This window comes from Hypanus sabinus, chromosome 30, assembly GCF_030144855.1.
Source record: "Hypanus sabinus isolate sHypSab1 chromosome 30, sHypSab1.hap1, whole genome shotgun sequence".
NCBI lineage: Eukaryota > Metazoa > Chordata > Chondrichthyes > Myliobatiformes > Dasyatidae > Hypanus > Hypanus sabinus.
Window position 1 is genome coordinate 35,995,127 of NC_082735.1, and position 19,422 is coordinate 36,014,548.

At 41.7% G+C, this 19,422-nt stretch overlaps 1 protein-coding gene across 1 annotated transcript in view; it reads left to right on the forward strand.

Annotated features, from left to right (window-relative positions):
- Positions 1–14,351: 14,351 nt before the first annotated feature.
- The window catches only part of LOC132383566 (PR domain zinc finger protein 1-like), a 75,214-nt gene continuing 70,143 nt past the window's right edge, over positions 14,352–19,422 (forward strand). The window contains exon 1 of the mRNA XM_059954707.1: positions 14,352–14,419. The gene's annotated coding sequence lies outside the window, so the exon portion shown is untranslated. The remainder of the gene's footprint in view (positions 14,420–19,422) is intronic.

The window sequence follows — 19,422 nt, forward strand, 5'->3', positions numbered from 1 at the left end:
GGGTATGCTATGGGTATGCGACTTTAATTAGTTCCAATTTGCCTATTAGCGCAACAGGTAATCTCATTGAAGATGCCATCTCATTGGCTCTTTACTCAACCCCAGAACATCTGGGCAGCAAAGATGCAGACATCAGGATGCTCATTATCGACTATAGTTTGGTGTTCAATACTATCATCCCCTCAGAGTTAATGAATAAAGACCTTGGCCTCAATACCTCCTTGTGCAATTGGATCCCTGATTTCCTCACTTGCAGACCCCAGTCAGTTTGGATTGGCAACAATAACTCCTCCACAATCTCCATCAGCACAGGCACACATGTGGCCAAGCAGAGCTCCAGTGCCATATTCAAGTTTGCTGATGACATCATCATTGTAAGTCAAATCAAAGCTCTTGAGGAATCAGCATTTAAGAGGGAGATTGAGTGGTGCTGCAGCAACAACAACCTCTCACTCAATGTCAAGCAAGATCAAGGAGCTGATTATTGACTTCAGGTTCCTTGGTGCTGGAAGCAAGGCGATACTTGACAGCTGACCCAACACATCCCTGGACTCTGTTGGTCGTTGACACAAATGACATGTTTCACTCTACTGTAAGTTTTGATGCACGTGTGCAAGTAAAGCTAATCTTTAAGAAGGTATTAGGCAAGACTAGAAAGACTGAATTTGTTTCTCTTGGAGCAGCGAAGACGAAGGAGAGGTCTGATTCAGTATTCCAAATACTATTTCCTCATAACAGTGAGAATCTTTCCCCCTTAGCAGAGGGTGTAGCTTTAAGGTAAGGGGTAGGAGAAAGATTTTTTTTCTTTGAAGGGTTGTTGGAAGTAGGAATACATTATCTGAAAGGGTGGTGGGTGGTGATAGTTTTAAACAGCATTTAAGAACAATTGAAATGAGAATTTAGAATGGATTGGCATAGAACGCTACAGACTGTCGGCTAGAATTTGAGGTTAGTATGGAAGGATACGTATTGTCTGGTATGGAAAGGGTGGGTAATTTATAATTCCATGACTATTATTATCTCACAAACAGTTGTGGCCACAGATCCAGGAATTGACAATGTGTAGCCTCAAAGTCTGAAGTTTAAAGTGCATTTATTATCAAAGTATGCATACATAATACAACCTTGAGGTCTGTCTCCTTACGGGCAGCCACAGAATAAGGAGCCCAGAAGAACCCACACAAAAAAAAATCCAGCAACTACCCGATGGGGCGGAGAGGGGGGGAGGAGAGAGAAAACCGTACGAACAATAAAAGCAAGCAGAACGAAAGTGACTGCATAGACGAGAATCCTGGAGCAGTCGGATGGGCCTCAGTCCATCATATAGCGGAGTAAATGTCATGGAGCCCACTGCCAGAGAGCCCAGAGGAGCCACAGCGGGCATGGCAGAAAGGTAAAGATTCGGGGAGGTTAGGATCTGGCATTGTCACAGTTAATGTGGACAGCAAGGTCAAGAGAACATAGTGTGGGCGATGAGCATAAAGCAGCTCTTGCCAAACAGGGTTGGATAGTAATAACAAACAGCAGGTAGGTGTGGGTGATACAGCATTGCACAATGGGAGCTTGTAGGATTCCAGTCGGTCTACAAACCTCCCTCTCTGCATGACTTCACAGAACAATGATTTCCTCTTGATGATGGCATTTATGAGAAATCAGGAAACAAAACAAGGATCATGTAAACTAAGTGATTTTCTGACTAAGGGACAAAAGCTATTAGCTGACAGGCATTAAGGTACCATTAGGCAGCTCTCCTGTGCCTACTTAGGCCCTCCAGCCCATCTAGTCTGTACTGAACATTTAAACTGCCTACAACAATCAACCTGCATTGGGACCATAGTCCTCCATATCCCTATTATCCATGTATCTATCCAAACTTCTCTTCAACTCTGAAATCAAGCTCGCCTGCTCCACTCGTGCTGGCAGCTCATTCTCTGAGTGAAGAAGTATTCCATCATGTTCCCCTTAAACTTTCCACTTTTCACCTTAACCCATGGCCTTTTGTTGGAGACCCACCCAACCACAGTGGAAAAAGCCTGCTTGCATTTACCCTATCTATTTTGTAAAACTCTTATCAAATCTCTCCTCAATCTTCTACATTCAAAGGGACAAAGTCCTAAATGATTCAATTTGTCCTTATTACTCAGGTTTTTCAGACCTGGCAACATCCTTGTAAATCTTCTCTGTACTCCTTCAACCTTATTTACATCTTGCCTCTAGGTAGGTGATGAAAACTGCACACAATACTCCAAATTAGGCCCCACCAACCTTTTATACCTTTCAACATAACATCCCATCTCCTGGACTCAATACTGTGATTTATGAAGACCACTGTGCAAAAAGCTTTCTTTATGACCCCACCTTCCTGTGACGCTACTTTCAACTAATTATAGACTTGTATTCCTTTGTTCTTTTGTTCTACCACCTTCCTCAGTGCCCTCAATGTTAACTATATTCTTTTTCTCCACAGATGTTGCCTGAACCGGTGAATGTTCTTTTTTTCCATTTTCTGTTTTATATCAGCATGACTAAGAATGTTGACAATAAACCAACAGATACATTACTCCCAAAGACCTGAGGATTGTATGTAACTGTCCAAGAATCACTTCTGCAAAGCAATCCTTCTTTTCGATCAGGAAGACAACACCTTTCGGGGCCAATACAAACCCTGTACTCGGATAGTGTGAACAATTCAAATTCAAAATTCAAAGTAAATTCATTATCAAAGTACATACATATCTCCATATACAACCCCGAGAGTCATTTTCTCGTGGGCAATCACAGTAAATACAAGAAACACAACAGAATCAATGAAAGACCACACCCAGCAGGACAAACAACCAAAAGACAACAAACTGGGCAAATGCAAAAGGAAAGACAAAAAGAAATAATGATCATAATATAAACATTAATTTTGGACTGAATAGGTGCAGAACATTTAACATAAAGAAAGGTGCAATAGATCTAGTGGAATATAAAACACTAGATTTATATAATATATTAACAATATATTAGCTGGATACAATACAACTGAAACATATAAATATCTGGGATATCAACAAGCAAAGAAAATAGATCACAGTGCGATAAAGGAAAAACTTTTGACAGAATTTACTTCAAGGCCTAAGAAAATCTGCCAAACAGAAATCAGCAATAAAACTATAACAAAACAATAAATGTTTTCACTGTACCCATAGGAGTACATTATTTTGGCATAATATCTTGGTCCAAAACTGATCTGGAAAATTTACAAAGAAAATTAAGAACTGAAATGACAATTTTTAGATTGTCATTTTTAGATGACAATTCAATTGATTTGACTATGTACTCTCCAATGCACTTGGATTAACACTACCTAGGACAGAAGGGGAAAGAGGAATAACCAATATAAAAAATTTACAGAACAGTCAGATAAAACTTCTGATTGTATTTTCGTTAATGGAAACAGGATTCTGCACTTGACACAAGCATTTGCAATTCTGATAAGATGTACACACCACTAAACTTAAATGAAAGCACAACCCTGTAAAATGAAGAAATTATCACTATAGAAGGAAAATGTTAACCAATGGAACAGCATGACTCTCCTTGGAAGACATCCCCATGATCTGAGCAGACTAGATATTGACATGGAAGCATTGAACACCTGGCTCAGAGTGAAAGACTTCATTCCAGAAACATGGAGCTTCTTTGTGGTAATGCTCTGCCCCAGAAGGCAGTGGAGGCCAAGTCTCTGGATGCATTCAAGAGAGAGTTAGATAGAGCTCTTATAGATAACGGGGTCAGGGGATATGGGGAGAGGGCAGGAACGGGGTACTGATTGTGTATGATCAGCCATGATCACAGTGAATGGTGGTGCTGGCTAGAAGGGCTGAATGGCCTACTCCTGCACCTACTGTCTATTGTCTATTGTAATACAGGATCAGGTGATTAACACAAAAATATCAAAAATGCATAATAAAAGACCAACAAATTCAAAATGATAAATGCAGACAATGCCAAGAGAAACCAGTAACTATCCAACACATTACAGAATTCTGCAGCAGTTTAACTCAATCTGATTTCTTACACAGGCCCAAACATCATTCACCAAAATCTTGCTTTAAAATACAAACCCATAAGAGATACCACACCTTATTCCAAATACAAGCCTGATGCACACTTAGAGTCAGAGTCCTATAAATTCTATTATGACCAATCCTTTATTTCAGATATGACACTCCATAATAACTGTCCGAATATAATATTACACAAGCAAGAACAAGCAAGAACATCTTACTGAATAGATATAGCCATTCAAGACACACACAACGTACCAAAATCAATAAATGAAAATCACCAGAGGAAATTGAAAGACAATGGAACATGAACTGGATATACATTGTCCCGATAGTAATATCTACGATTGATAGCATCCCAAAGTCACTACACAATAGCGTTACACAATTAGGCCTAAACAACAAATTTATGTAAATCTGCAGAAAGCCATAACACTAAACACCGCTAGAATAATCTGGAAGTTCCTAGCAATTGTGAAATGAGTGTGCTTGGCTATACCTGTATCTTAGGTTTTACCAACTTGAGCTGAGAAAAATAAAAAAGCACAACAACAATAATAATAATGATGATAATAATAATAATAATAATAATAAACTAAGCTATAAATATTGAGAACATGAGATAAAAAGTCCTCATAAGTGAGTCCATAGGTTGTGGGAATAGTTCAGGGATAGGGCAAGTGAAGTTATCCTTTCTGGTTCAAGAGCCTGAGGGTTGAGGGGTAATAACTGTTCCTGAACCTGGTGGTGAGAGTCTCGAGGCTCTTGTACCTCCTTTCTGATGGCAGCAGCAAGAAAAGAACATTACTTGGATGGTGGGGTCCCTGATGAAGGACGCTGCTTTCCTGCAGCAGTGTTTCATGAAAATGTGCTAAAATGTGCCCCAGGTATGTTTAAACAGATGCCTGCACCAAATTCCCAGGCTCAGAGGGTTCCCGAAAACCTTTGAATATTTCTGAATCATGCAAAAACAATGAAAAGTTTTGTAAGCTATTGAAATCTTTTTAGAAATTCATATTGAAACCAAAAGCAGACAGGTAGAACTGGAACAATATAAAGGCGGCTTTAAAGGAAGAGGTAGTTCACTTACGGCAAGCCATTGTTGTACTATTACAGCTGTGTAGAGCAAAGGGAAAACGAACAAGCTCAGAGCTCCTTGCTCAAAGGGTACTGTAGAGTAAGATTTATTTGTGATAAGTGTTGGATAATAAATATCTGAGTCAGGCTTATTATCACTGACTTTATGTCATGAAGTTCATGTATTATCAGAGTATGTATGTATTGTACAACCTTGAGATTCGTCTCCTTACAGGCAGCTACAAAACAAAGAAACCCCAAAAGAACCCATTTTAAAAAGACCGAAAAACATCAAATGTGCAGAGAGAAGAAAAAACAAATAGCATTCAGAATGAAAGTCAGTCCACAGACATGAAACTGGGCATCAGCATAGCCAGAGCAGGCCACAGCCTCAGTTCAGTGCAGAGCTGAGTGAATGTTGCGAAGTAGTTAGCAAAATCAGCCAGACCCTTGCCTCTGGTCCCGATACCCTGCCTCTTCAATCTGGCCTGACATTAGAATTGTCCGAACAATGGGTCATTCCTCGGTCTAGGTTCCGGGCCCTGTCAATTCGATACGCTCTGGGCCTGGGCCTCGCTGCCACACCTTGGCCCGTACCTGACCTTTCCAAATCGGTCTGGCACTTCGATCGATCAATCCATGGGTGTTTCCTTGCTCTGGGATTGGGGGACGGGCCTCGCCTTCGCTCACCTCGACTTTGCCTTGCCTCTGCTTGTCTCAATTCAGCCTTGCTTTCTCGCCTTGGCTCTGCCTCAACTCTGCTCACTTCTCCGTAAGCAGGATAGACTTCCAAGGATTTCAGAACCAAACGTTATTCCACAATCATCATTATCAAACCACTCTGTTTCATTATAGCATGAACAATACTTATTCATTTAGAGATACAGCACAGAACAGGCCCTTCTGGTCCTTTGAGCCCTGCTGCCCAGCAACCTTCCACAGTCCCGATTTAACCCTAAATTAAAGATGGGACAATTTACAATGACCAATTAACCCACTATCCAGTACGTCTTTAGACTGTGGGAGGAAACTGGAGCACCAAGAGGAAACCTATACATTCCACAGGGCGGACGTACAGAATCCTTACAGATAATGTTGGAATTGAACTCTGACCTCCGCAGCCCCGAGCTGTATTAGCTTGGTATTCTCTGCTGTGCTACCTGTGGTGTCCATTTTAATCTACTTTACAAAGCTGCCTTTGCCAGTTCACTCAATCTACCTGCATATTTCATTAAAATTATTAGATCTGGGTGATATGTTTGGTTATTTATTTATTCAGTGACACAACAAGGAATAGTCACTTCTGGCCCTTCAAGATGCACTACCCAGTAACACACGATTTAACCCTAACCTAATCACAGGATAATTTATAATGACCAATTAACCTATTAACCAGAACATCTTAGGTTTACAAAGCAATACACATTCTGATTACAACATTGTTGGACATATTCCAGAGTGCTATAAACTCATAAACTACTTAAACTTTTCCCTTAATTATAACAAGATATATGATTGATGTAAACAATACTCATTGTTGTAGATGCAGTGTAGGATTATGTTGTGTGGAAATTAGTTATATCACCCTCTCACCTTGTTAAAAATGATTGTACTTGGAATGCAATCTGTTGGCAGCAAGGTAACGCAGGTGAAATATGGGAGGAACTCAGCAGGTCAGTCAGCATCTAAGGAGAGAAGGAAAAAGTCGATATTTCAGACCAAGATCCTTCATCAGGATAATTGATGCAACATAGACCTTTAGGACCTGAAAGCTGACGTTGACGTCCATCCTCATATCCTGCATATCAAGATTCATCATTATACTTCTGGAAGGAAGGAGATATGAAGTGAACTGTGTTGACAGGAATCGTAAGTCGTTTTACATAACGATAAGTTAACATATTCCTCAATACGGTACGGTAGTGTAATGGTCAGCACAATGCTTTACGGTACCAGCGACCAGGGTTCAGTTCCCACCACTGTCTGTAAGGAGACTGTATGTCCTCCCCGTGAAGGCTTGTGTATCCTCCGGATGCTCTGGTTTCCTCCCACAGTCCAAAGACCCACCAGTTACTAGGTTAATTGGTAATTGTAAATTGTCCCGTGATTAGGCTGGGGTTAAACTGGGGGCTGCAGGGCAGAGCGGCTTGGAGGGCTGAAGGGCCAATTCCGCGCTGTAACTCAATAAATAAATAAATAGTTGGTGCCTTTAATTACAGCTCCTTGCCAGGCTATGAACAGACAGTAGGTGAATACAGTTAATCATCTGGGAGACCAGCTGAGTGTTTTTGCCAGCTGCTGTAGGGCTGCAGGTATCTTCTGCCAGGTGTGAAGAGGGCACCTCCGCGTCTCATCTCTCACCCCACTTTGAGCTGCATCACTGAGCAGAGCTGGGAGAGTTGAACAGACCCACTCCCTGAGTCTGTGAGACTGGCTGGCAGCCACACCCACTGCTGCTGTTTCGGTGAACTTTGATTCTCTCTGTGCCTTGTTTCTGCCCATTTCTGAGTTATAAACTGTGTGGGTTACTTGCAGAGCAACCTGCATACAAAGTCAAAATAAGTAAGGAAGACGTCCCATAGCCTCTAGAGCAGTGGGTCCCAACTTGGCGTCCACAGACCCCTTGGTTAATGGGAAGCTCCATGGCATAAAAAAAAGTTGGGAATCCCTGCCCTAGAGTTTTGGTTTGTAGTCTATTTGAAGGGGATTGAGTGGTCCACTGAATAAAGCTGAAGGCCAGCAAACTATTCTCTTTGTAAAATGTCAGTACCCATACTGTACATACTAAATTACACATATGGGTGGGAGGAATAGCACTGTTCTTGAACTCATTCTGTCTGGACGTACAACAGCTCGGTATGGCAACTGCTCGTTGCCACTCAACTGCAAACAGCTCAACTCCAGCCTCCCCTCCAAGGACTTCGTCTGCGCTCCTCGCTGCCGCAGAAAAGCAGCTAGCATGATCAGAGACCCCAACCACCCTGGACACTCTCTCTTTTCCTCTCTCCGATCAGGCAGAAGATTCAAAAGCCTGGAAGCATGTAAGAACAGATTCTGCCCCACTGCAACACGCACAAGATGCTGGAGGAACTCAGCAGGTCAGGCGGCATCTATGGCAATGGATAAACAGTCGACGCTTTGGGCAATGACTCTTCTTCAGGACTGGAAAGGAGAGGGAAAGCTGCCAGAATAAAAAAGGGAAGGGGAGGGGAAAAGTCTAGATCGAAGGTGATAGGTGAAGCCAGGTGTGTAGGAAAGATCAGGGGTTGGAGAACAAGGAATCTGATAGGAGAGGAGAGTGGACAGGAGAAAGTGAAGGAACAGGGGACATGCTGTCCTGTTTGTCTTGTAATTGTACATTCAATTTAAAATTATGTCAATAACTGTGCATGACCCTGTGAAATCAGAATCAGAATACATGATTACATGATAATATAGAAAAAATACTGAATGACATTAAGTATATATGCCTGTATTAAATAGTTAAAGTAAGTAGTGCAAAAGCAGAAATAATTTTTTTAAGAAGTAGTGAGATAATGTTCATGGGTTCAATGTCCATTCAGAAATCTGATGGCAGAGGAGAACCATAGAATCATAGAACATTACAGCATAGAAACAGGCCTTTTGGCCCTTCTTGGCTGTGCCGAACCATTTTTCTGCCTAGTTACACTGACCTGCACCTGGCCCATATCCCTCCAAACCCCTCTCATTCATACAGCTGTCCAAGTTTTTCTTAAATGTCAAAAGTGAGCCCGCATTCACCACTTCATCTGGCAGCTCATTCGAAGGAGCTGTTACTGAATCATTGAGTGTGTGTCTTCAGGCTTCTGTACCACCTCCTTAATGGCAGCACTGAGAGAGGGCATGTCCTGGGTGGTGGGGGTGTTAATGACAGTCACTGTCTTTTTGAGGTACTGTTCCTTGAAGATGCATTGGAAACGACGGAGTCCGTCTAATACCTAAGATGGAATTGACTAATTTTACAACTCTCTGCAGCTTACTTCAGTTCTGTGCAGATGGTACCCCACCCATAAAGGACAAAATGACTTTGCAACCTTTTTACCTTTATGGCTTAAATTGACACCTTGCAATTAAATTTACTGCTTGGGGTTTAGAACGGGACGATAATACTGCTCAGTGTCAGAACATTTAAGTATAGGAGAGAATTACAGAGCTTTATTAGTCAGTGATGGAAACGACTGAAATAGCTCGTGTTCTATATGTGAATGTGAAGTTTGATTGATGGAGGCAATGTGTTTCTGAGCTGCTTAACCACTTTTCCTTTTCTCTGGAAGAAAGATTAAGGTGAGGCCTGAATTAGTTGGCTTAAAATAGAACGTGTTCTTTTTGTCCTTCCTAATTTCACTGTGGATGAGGCCTGAAAATCTCTGCTATTTGGCCATGAGAAAACATTCTAGACATAGATCTGTGCCAGCAGTAAGACTATTGATTTCTACATCTGGATTACTACCACAGTCCAAAGATGTACCAGTTAGTAGATTAATTGATCGTTGCAAATAATCTAGGGTTAAGACGGGGGTTGCTGGGTGGCATGGCTTGAAGGGCCGGAAAGGCCTATTCCACACAATATCTCAATAAATAAATAAATGTGACGTGAAGGCTTTGCTTACTCGTCCGTTGAAAGCTGTTTTTACTGTGCTAATCATTGATTGGCCCGTTTGAAGGATGCAACATCTCTTTCCCGTTGGTTGCCGTGTGTGCCACAGGCCTGGTGTCTGGTTTCTGGTGCTTCAGGGCCTTTCCCTTGTCTCAGGGCACTCATCTTCACACTACGGTCACAACCAGTGCTGAAGAGCCATCGGGGAAGTGAACTGCAGATAAAGTGGGGCCCACACAAACTCTTAGCTCAGTACCTGTCTGTTGAAATTCTGTAGTTGTGTAACTTGGGGAAACTACATGGGGTACCTGCTGAGCTTGAAGTGCCAATGAATGTTTAGTATCGTAGTTTTTGTAATTTAGGGTGACTTAGATGTTCAGTTGAATGTTTTACTGTATGTCTATAAATTAATGGCTAATGTGCTTATTCATAATCAGTTTCCTCTGTCTCGCTTAGCAAACCCTGTGAACCTGCTTCCTTGTAACAATAATTAAATAAAATGTGCCCACGCCACACATGTGAACAATTATCCTCTGGAATGTGGGAGGAAACCAGAGCACCTGGAGAGAACGGGGAGAAGGTGGTTACTGGGAAAATGGACAAACTCTTACAGCCAGTGGTGGGAATTGAACCTGCTTTGCTGGCATGGTAAAGCGACGCGTTAACCACTATGCCACCATCTTCGCCATGTCCCATTGTTTGTTGTCTCTCAGGAAAAAATACCCCACAGCATGAACCTGTGCTGAGAGCTTCAGATCAGGTAATGCTGAAGCCAGCTTACACAATGAGATAAGGTGACATTAAGCACAGAATGGATTTACAAGCCAGGTCACGCAGCAGGTCAGAAATCTCTGAAAGTACCATCGACTGTCTGAACTGTACTATTGCCTTCACACTGTGTTTAATGGTAAACCTTGGAACCTGTCACTGTGCACAGGATCTATGGCAACCATGGAATTTCTGTTCCTGCTTGCCTCAGTAAGAAGGCAGCCTTGGGAACTCCCTAGAATTCACAAACAATGCTGCAAATGAACCAAAGTACTTATCAAAGAACTTGCATCATTTAGAAAAACCGTATTTCATCTCTACAATGCTCCAGTGAGCTCGAGGACTGTGATCGGCTTGACTTCAGACTCATCCATAGTACAGTCGGCCAAGGAAAGTTGACATTGGTCTCAATACATAGTGGTCTCATATCTTCTCTCAAACTCAGTCAAAGATATCGTATTATTTAAATGAAGAGAGTGCTTTATTAAGCAAAGGAATGTTGAGGCAGCATGCAGGATATCTCTGTTATCAGTCTGTTACAATTAGGTAAGCAATTTCTACACAGCGACAGATGAAAATTCCATTTAAAGAGTTATTGTGAATATTTTAATTTATTTAGAGATGCAGTGCAGAATAGGCCCTTCTGTCCCTTTAAGCCACTCCACCCAGCAACCCCCGACAACTCCCGATTTAATCCTAACCCAACTATGGGGCAATTTACAATGACCAATTAACCTACCAGGTCCATCTTTGGGGAGGAAACTGGAGGACGAGAATCAGAATCAGAATCGGGTTTAACATCACCAGCATATGTTGTGGAATTTGTTGAATTTGCAGCAGTAGTACATTGCAATACATGATAATAGGGAAAAAAACTGAATTACAGTAAGTATATATATATAAAATAGTTAAATAAGTAGAGCAAAAAATGTAGTGAGGTAGTGTTCATGGGTTCAATGTCCATTCAGAAACCTGATGGTAGAGTGGAAGAAGCTGTTCCTGAACCGTTGAGTGCGTGCCTTCAGGCTCTTGTACCTCCTCCCTGATGGCACTATGAGGGCATGTCCTGGGTGGTGGGGGGTCCTTAATTTTTTGAGGCACCATTCCTTCCTTGAAGATCTGGAGAAAACCCAAGCAGTCCACGGGGAGGATGTACAGAGGCTCCTTACAGAGGACACTGGGATTGAACTCTGAACTCTGACACCGCAAACTGTAACAGTGTCATGCTAATCACTACATTACTATGACAACATTGAATTGTCTACCCTAAACTTGGTTGCAGTACAAACACAGGGCACCGAGCCACGAGGTACAATGTCTGGAGAGGTACAAACCAATATTACACCCCTCCATTAGTCTTCGAAAAATGGGATAAAATAGCCATCTAGAATGACAATACACTTTAGCAGAGTCCTCAAGATATTGGATTCATATTTAGATTTACTTACTGCATGTATATCAAAACATATGGGGAACATGAGGAGGACCTTTTTCACTCAGAGGGTCATGAGAGTGTGGATGGGCTGCCAGTGCAAGTGGTGCATGTGAGCTCGATTTCAACGTTTAAGAGAAGTTTAGATAGGTACATGGATAGTAGAGGTATGGAGGGCTACGTCTAGATGCAGGTCAATGGGTATAGGAAGCTTAAATGGTTCAGCACAGTCTAGTGGGCTGAAGGGCCTGTTTATGTGCTGTACTTTTCTGTGACTATGATTTTAAATAAGTGGTGCATCTAGAGAAAAAAGTGAGGCAGTTTGCATGTATCCAAGGAATTAGCTGGGGCAGCCTGCAAATGTTGTGCACCTTGGTCTGGAGGAACATAGTCTCTTTTGGCAGTATGCATGTGTACGGTGAATGACAATAAACTTGAACTTAACAGTGTCAGATTGTTGACACCGAAGTATCTATTTTTGTTTGGTCACCTCCATTTATGCTCTGGCACTTTCTTGTTGCCGAGCCAAGTTAACGTACCACTGGTTACTCGTGTATTAACACCTTCACATTAGGCCCACTTAGCACTGGTCTCTTGCAGAGAATTGACTCACTCGGTCCTGGGTACTCTTAAAGTGACACTGTCTCCTTCCTTGCAATGCTGATTTCATCCGCTCTCAACATTGGACATTTGATGGCCATTTTGTTACAGAAATTATATTTCAATTCATCCCACTCATACCTTTTCACACATGCATTTCTTTCCCAGCCAGACTCAACACTAGTCTAAGCAACTTGTACTTCCTGCCATTGACATCGAATGCTTCCAGCTGACTTCGTGGCTTTGCAACTTCGCATGTCTGTATGCACTTCGCTGGTGTTAACTCTGCTTCACACGGGAACTATTTTCCTAGGCTGGACATTCATATCACGTAGGTCATCTCTGAGAGGTAGCACATTCAAAATGGTGCTTATCTGCAGACAGTCTGACGTCTGATGAGGGCGTATTAAAGGACTCTCGTTGCTTCTGGTGGTACACAATGGCCAACTAGCTCTTTCTTAGGAAGTTTACCATTTTCATAACTGCCTGCTTGTAATGCATTTAATGCTTTCTCCAAGGTACGAATTGAAGGTTTTATGGTACAATTCTGGGTGTTGGAGTAGAGATGCGTCTCTACCAAAGGAGGTTTAAGGCACTCCTTATCTCCATTAGCCTGCAGGTCACCCTTGTGCAAGGCATAGCACCTGCTTGGCCCCCAATCAGGGTCACATGAAGCCATGGGAGCAGGTGGTGGATGGTCGTATGAGCAGCCGGTGCATATCACAAGTCCTGGTAATGCGACCAGTGACGCCACACAACCTCTGTATGGAGTTGATAATGGCTGGGGTCACTCATCTTTTAAAGACACTGCCCAACAGAAGGCAATGGCAAACCACTTCTGTGGAAAAATTTGCCAAGAATGATCAAGGAAGTGATCACCCATGTCAAACTTCATGGCACATAATGGATAAACGATGGGACAATTCTGTCAACATGACAAGTGAAATGCAAATACACTATGCTCTGGTTGCCAGCTCAAACCATCTGCTTTTGCCAACTCAGTAAACTCTTCCAACCATTCCGTCTATCAATACATATCAATGCAGCTACAAAGAAGACATGACAGCAGCTATATTTCATTCGGAGTTTGAGGAGATGTTATATCACTGAAAACACGCACAGATTGCTACAGGTGTACCATGGAGAGCGTTCTAACTGGCTGCACTACCATCTGGTACGGGGTGTCTACTGCACTGGATTGAAATAAGCTACAGAAAGTTGTAAACTGAGTCAGCTCCATCATGGGCCCCTCTGTAGAACCCAGGGCATCTTCAGGAAGCGATGTCTCAAAAAGGCAGCATCATCATTAAGGCTCCATTCACCCAGTATATGCGTTGTTCTCATTGCTACCATCAGGAGGGAAGTACTGAAGTCTGAAGGCAACAGACTCAATTATTCAGGAACAGCTTTTTCCCCTCTGCAGACTTTGAACCCATGAACACTACCTCACTACTTTTTTATTTCTATTTTTTGCACAATTTATTTAATATAACTATTATATATATACATACCGTAATTCACAGGTTTTTCTGTTATTAAGTATTGCTCTGTACTGCTACTGCACAGACATCAAATTTCACAACTGATTCTGATTTTGTTTTTTCATTCCGTTGAAATCCACTTACTCAGCTGCTTACAGCGTTGTGCTTCGAGCAACTGAGCAGAAACACACAAAAATATAATTCAGCTGACCAGAAATGATGCCAGGCTCTTGGAAAATGCCAGCCTCCTGACCAGTAAGTCAAAAAGCCCAGAAAGTCAAAACTTTTGCCATTTATTTCTCTCCATAGATGCTGCCTGGACTGCTGAGTTCCTCCAGCAGTAATAGCATTGAGATGCTGAAATGTTTTATTCATCAGGAAACTACAGGTTAGTTTCTCTAATGTCTATCATTTTAAGATTGCTGGAAGCCATTATTAGAGAGGTAATGGCAAGACTTTTACAAAATCATTATAAAATAAAGCTGAAACAAAAAAGAGATGTTGCGTTGGATAACTTTGCCTGGGCTCTTTGACAATTTAACATCATTATCCTTATGTGCTGTGTCGTATGACGTGGGCCATCATGGTCTTCCATCTGTCCTTAATCTGAGTTCTGGTAAGCTCTTCAAAACTCTTGTCTGTCAATTCCTTGATGTAAATCATGAATATCATGTGCTGTAGACTGCAACTTTATCCTCCATCAATTTTTCCCATCATTGGAAAATGTTCATGCTTCTCTTTCCTCAGTACATGTCCCTGAAATTCCAGCTGCCTTGTCCTGATTGATAATATCAGCTCTTTTCTTATTCTAGGTTTTTGCAATATTTCCTCATTTGCTACTCTGTTATTCCATAATACTTTCATCATTCTGGTCAAAAACCACATTTCTGCAGCTTCAAGTCTTCCCTCATTTTACTTTGATGTTGTCTAATGTCTGCTTGCATGGAAGAGAATGTTGGACAATTTAATGACCAGGATGAAATAGGGGGAAACACTGGATGTAGCGTATTTGGATGTACAGAAGACATTCAATAAGATATCACATGAAAGACTTCTGTACAGCATAACAGCATCCAAGGCTCCAGAGTCAATGAAGAATACTACATGGAAGCAGGACCTTTGACTCAGCTTATTGGATGACTGAGGATCAGAGGTGGAGAGGGTCAGCAACTCTAAATTCCTTGGTATTATTATTTTAGAGGATCTATCTTGGGACCAGCACATAAGTGCAATTACGAAGACAGCACGGCAGTGCCTCTACTTTCTTAGGAGTTTGCAGAGATTTGGCATGACATCTAAAATTTTGATAAACTTCGATAGATGTGTGGTGGAGAATATATTGACTGGCTGTATCATGGCCTGGTATGGAAACACCAATGCCCTTGAACAGAAAATTCTACAGAAATTATTGAATACAGCTCAGTCCATCACGGGCAAAGCCCACCACTCCACTGAACACATCTACATGAAGTGCAGTTGCAGGAAAGCAGCATCCATCATCAGGGACCCCCACCACCCAAAACATGCTCTCTTCTCACTGCTGCCATCAGGTAGAAGGTACAGGAGCCTGAGAACTCACATCACCAGCTTCAAGAACAGTTACTACCCCTCAACCATCTGGCTCTTGAACCTGAGGGGTCAATTTCACTCAACTTCACTTGCCCCAGCATTGAAATTTTCTCACAACTAATGGACTCAGGAACTTTTCAACTCATGTTCTCGATATTTATTGCTTGTTTATTTATTATTATTGTTTCTTCCCACATGTATTCGCATAGTTTGTTGTCTTTTGTACTCTGGTGAATGCCCACATTGGTGGGCTTTTCATTGATTCTGTTATGGCTGTTATGCTATGGATTTATTGAGTATGCCCACAGGAAAATGAATCTCAGGATTGTATACAGTGACATATATATGTACTTGGATATTAAATTTACTTTGAACTTGAATATATTGGCATGTATAGATTGTTCGGTCATTTTTGGACTGGCAGTTAGTATCACTGAAATCTGTGCTTTCTTCTCAACTAATAACAGTGCATATTTGTGACTTTGATTAACGGATCGAGTATATTGTAGTTGAATTTGCCGATAATGCTTAAGGTAAGTCATTGAGCAAACTTTGAAGAGCACAAAAGAGCCTACAGAGTCATTTTGAGAAGTTAGTTGAATGGTAAGAATTTGGTGTGTGGCATATAATTATGGGGTTACAGGCTGAAAGCCAGGAACTAGGATTGAGGAGGAGGAAAAAAAGGATCAGCCATGATTGAATGGTGAAGCAGACTTGATGGGCTGAATGGCCTAATTCCGCTCCTATGTCTTATGGTCTATAATTAAATGGTAGGGCATTAAGTGGCTAGCTACTTTGGAAGGAAAACTAGAAAAATAAATTATTATTTAAGTAAGATGAGACAAAACAATTAGCAGTAGAAGGGGATCGGCGTTGAAATGCAAAATATTTGCATGCAGTTTTAACAAGTAATTAGAATTAGTTAAGGGTAGCGCTGCAGTATAGTCTAATGCTCTAACAGTGGCAATGACCTACGTTCAATTCCACTGCATTGCATAAGGAGTTTGTACGTTCTCCCTGTAACCACGTGGATTTCCTCCAGGTGCCCCAGATTTTACCCCCACATTACAAAGATGTATGGGTTCGCAGACGAATTCTTCTTATGGGTATAATTGGGTGGTGGGCTCGTTGGGCCACTGGTCCATGCTTTATTTCCAAATAACATAAGAATAAATCTTGGTCTTTATTTCAATATGTCATCATCATCATCATTATGTGTCGTGTCGCAATCATGGTCCTTCCATGATAATGACTGTTCTTGGCAGATTTTTCTACAGAAGTGGTTTGCCATTGCCTTCTTCTGGGCAGCGTCCTCACAAGATGGGTGACCCCCAGCCATTATCAATACTCTTCAGAGATTGTCTGCCTGGCGTCAGTAGTCGCATAACCATGACTTGTGATCTGCACCGGCTTGCTCATACGACCATCCACCATTTGCTCCTGTGGCTTCACGTGACTCTGATCGGGGGAGGGGGGAGGCTAAGCAGACAGTACACCTTGTCCAAAGCTGAACTGCAGGCTTGTGGATGGAGGAAGCACCCTACACCTCCTTTGGTAGGGAAGTATCCTCACCCCATCACCCAATTTCAATAGGTAACCAATGTAAAATTATGAACGTTCTGTGTTTGCAACTTTTTAAGGCACTGGTGAGCCATCACCTGGAGCACTGCATTTAGTTTTGGTCTCCACATTTATGAAACCTTATATTTCCGTAGGAGGTGTTGTAAAAGTGGTATTCATGGTTGATTGTTGGTTTGCAGAAGGTGATATTTGAAGGAAATATTAGCAGGATGAGCCTATACTTGTTGGTGCTTAGAAGAATAAGAAATGATCTCATCGAAAGACAAGATTTTGAAGAGGATTTATAGCAGAGATGCAGAGGATATTTCTCCTGCTGGGCTGAGTAGAAAAAATGATGCATTGTTTCAAAGTGAGAGATTGAGAGATTGCCCAATTAAGGAGATGGGGGGGAGGGGGGAAAGAATTTCCTATCTCAGAGGGTTCCGAACCTTTGGAATTCTTCTCTCTAAAGTGGTGAACCCCTGAGTATAGAAAATCTGCAGAGACAGGAATCCAGAGCAACACACACAAAATGCTGAGGAACTCAGCAGACCAGGCAGCGTCTACGGAAAAGAGTAAGCAGTCGATGTTTTGAGATGAGATCAAGGGTCCTGCCCATCACTTCCCTCTGATGCTCCGCCCACTTTTCTTTCTTCCATGGCTTTCTGTCCTTCTATCAGATTCCCCCTTCTCCAGCCTCGATCCCTTTCAACAATTAACTTCCCAGCTCTTTACTTCACCACTCCCTCCTCCTGGTTTCACCTATCACCTTGGGTTTCTTCCTCCTCTACCCCCACTTTTTTAATCTGACTCCCCATGTTTTTTTCTCCAGTCCTGATCAAGGGTTTCAGCCTGAAGTGTCGACTGTCCTCTTTTCCATAGATGCTCCCTGCAGAGTTTCTCCAGCATTTTGTGTGTGTTCCTTGACAGTCATAAGGCATGGTGTTGAGGTCAAATTGTATTGTTGAATGACAGAGTAGGTTTTTGGGAGACTGTTTCTGATATTCTTCCATTCCATATTATCATCTTCCTCCACCTCAATCACAGTTCCGATATTAAATCCAAAGTTAGAGAATGTTCTTAAATTATTTAAGATTCTGCTCTCTAAAAATCTGTGCACAGCAGGTGTTAAGGGATAACAGAGGTAAAGGATTCTAATCAAGGGGATTGCATGCTTTATGTGTAGAATAATGGAGGCTCCAGCTGAGAATTGGCCGATAATGATGTGGCTTGGGCTACTTATAAATACCATTACAGATCCTCAGAAGCAAGATACAGGCTAAAAGTTTTCATAGGTTTTGTGAAGATCATAACAGAATTATTTATCCCTAGTACTAAGTTAGAGGTGAAGAGTAATTGAGGGATTTGGGAACAAAAGTTATGGGCTAACTGAACCGATATAGTCATTCACATCTAGAATAATGGACATCCAAGAACAAGTTGTAGACTTTAACTTAGCTAAAGGTTTAAGGTTTATCTACAGAACATTCAATATTTAGGAGTGAGTTACAGACCAGCATCAGATTGAAGGGTTTGGCAGACTTACACACAGTGGCCACTTTATTAGATACCTCCCGTATCTAATGGCCAGAGTGAATGTCTGTGGTCTTCTGCTGCTGTAGCCCACCCACTTCAAGTTTTAATGTGTTGTGTGTTCAGAGTTGCTCTCTGCACACCACTGTTGTAACGTGGGGTGACTTGAGTTATTGTTGCCTTCCTGTCAGCTTGAACCATTCTTCCCATTCTCCTCTGACATCTCTCATTAACAAGGCATTTTTGCCTACAGAAGTGCTTCTCACTGGATGCTGTCTGTTTCTTGCAATATTCTCTGTAAACCCTGTAAAATCCCAGGAGGTCAGCAGTTTCTGAGATACTTAAACAACCCTGCCTAGAACCAACAATTATTCCACAGTCCAAGTCATTTAGATCATATTTCTTCCCCATTCTGATGTTTGGTCTGACCAACAACTGAACCTCTTGACCATGTCTACATGCTTTTATGCATTAAGTTGCTGCCACATGATTAGTGGATTAAATATTTGCATTATTGAGCAGGTGTACCTAATGAAGTGGCCACTGAGTGTATGTTGTATGTCGAAACTTAACTACCATAGAATTGGTTAAATGCCGGAATCTCATGAAGGGATTTAAAATAATGATTTATTTGTAATAAGGTGTAAGATGGAGTTTTATTCAGTGGGTTAACATATAGGACAATATTTAAAATATCATGGAATGTTTTAAGCTGAACATTTAAGAGAA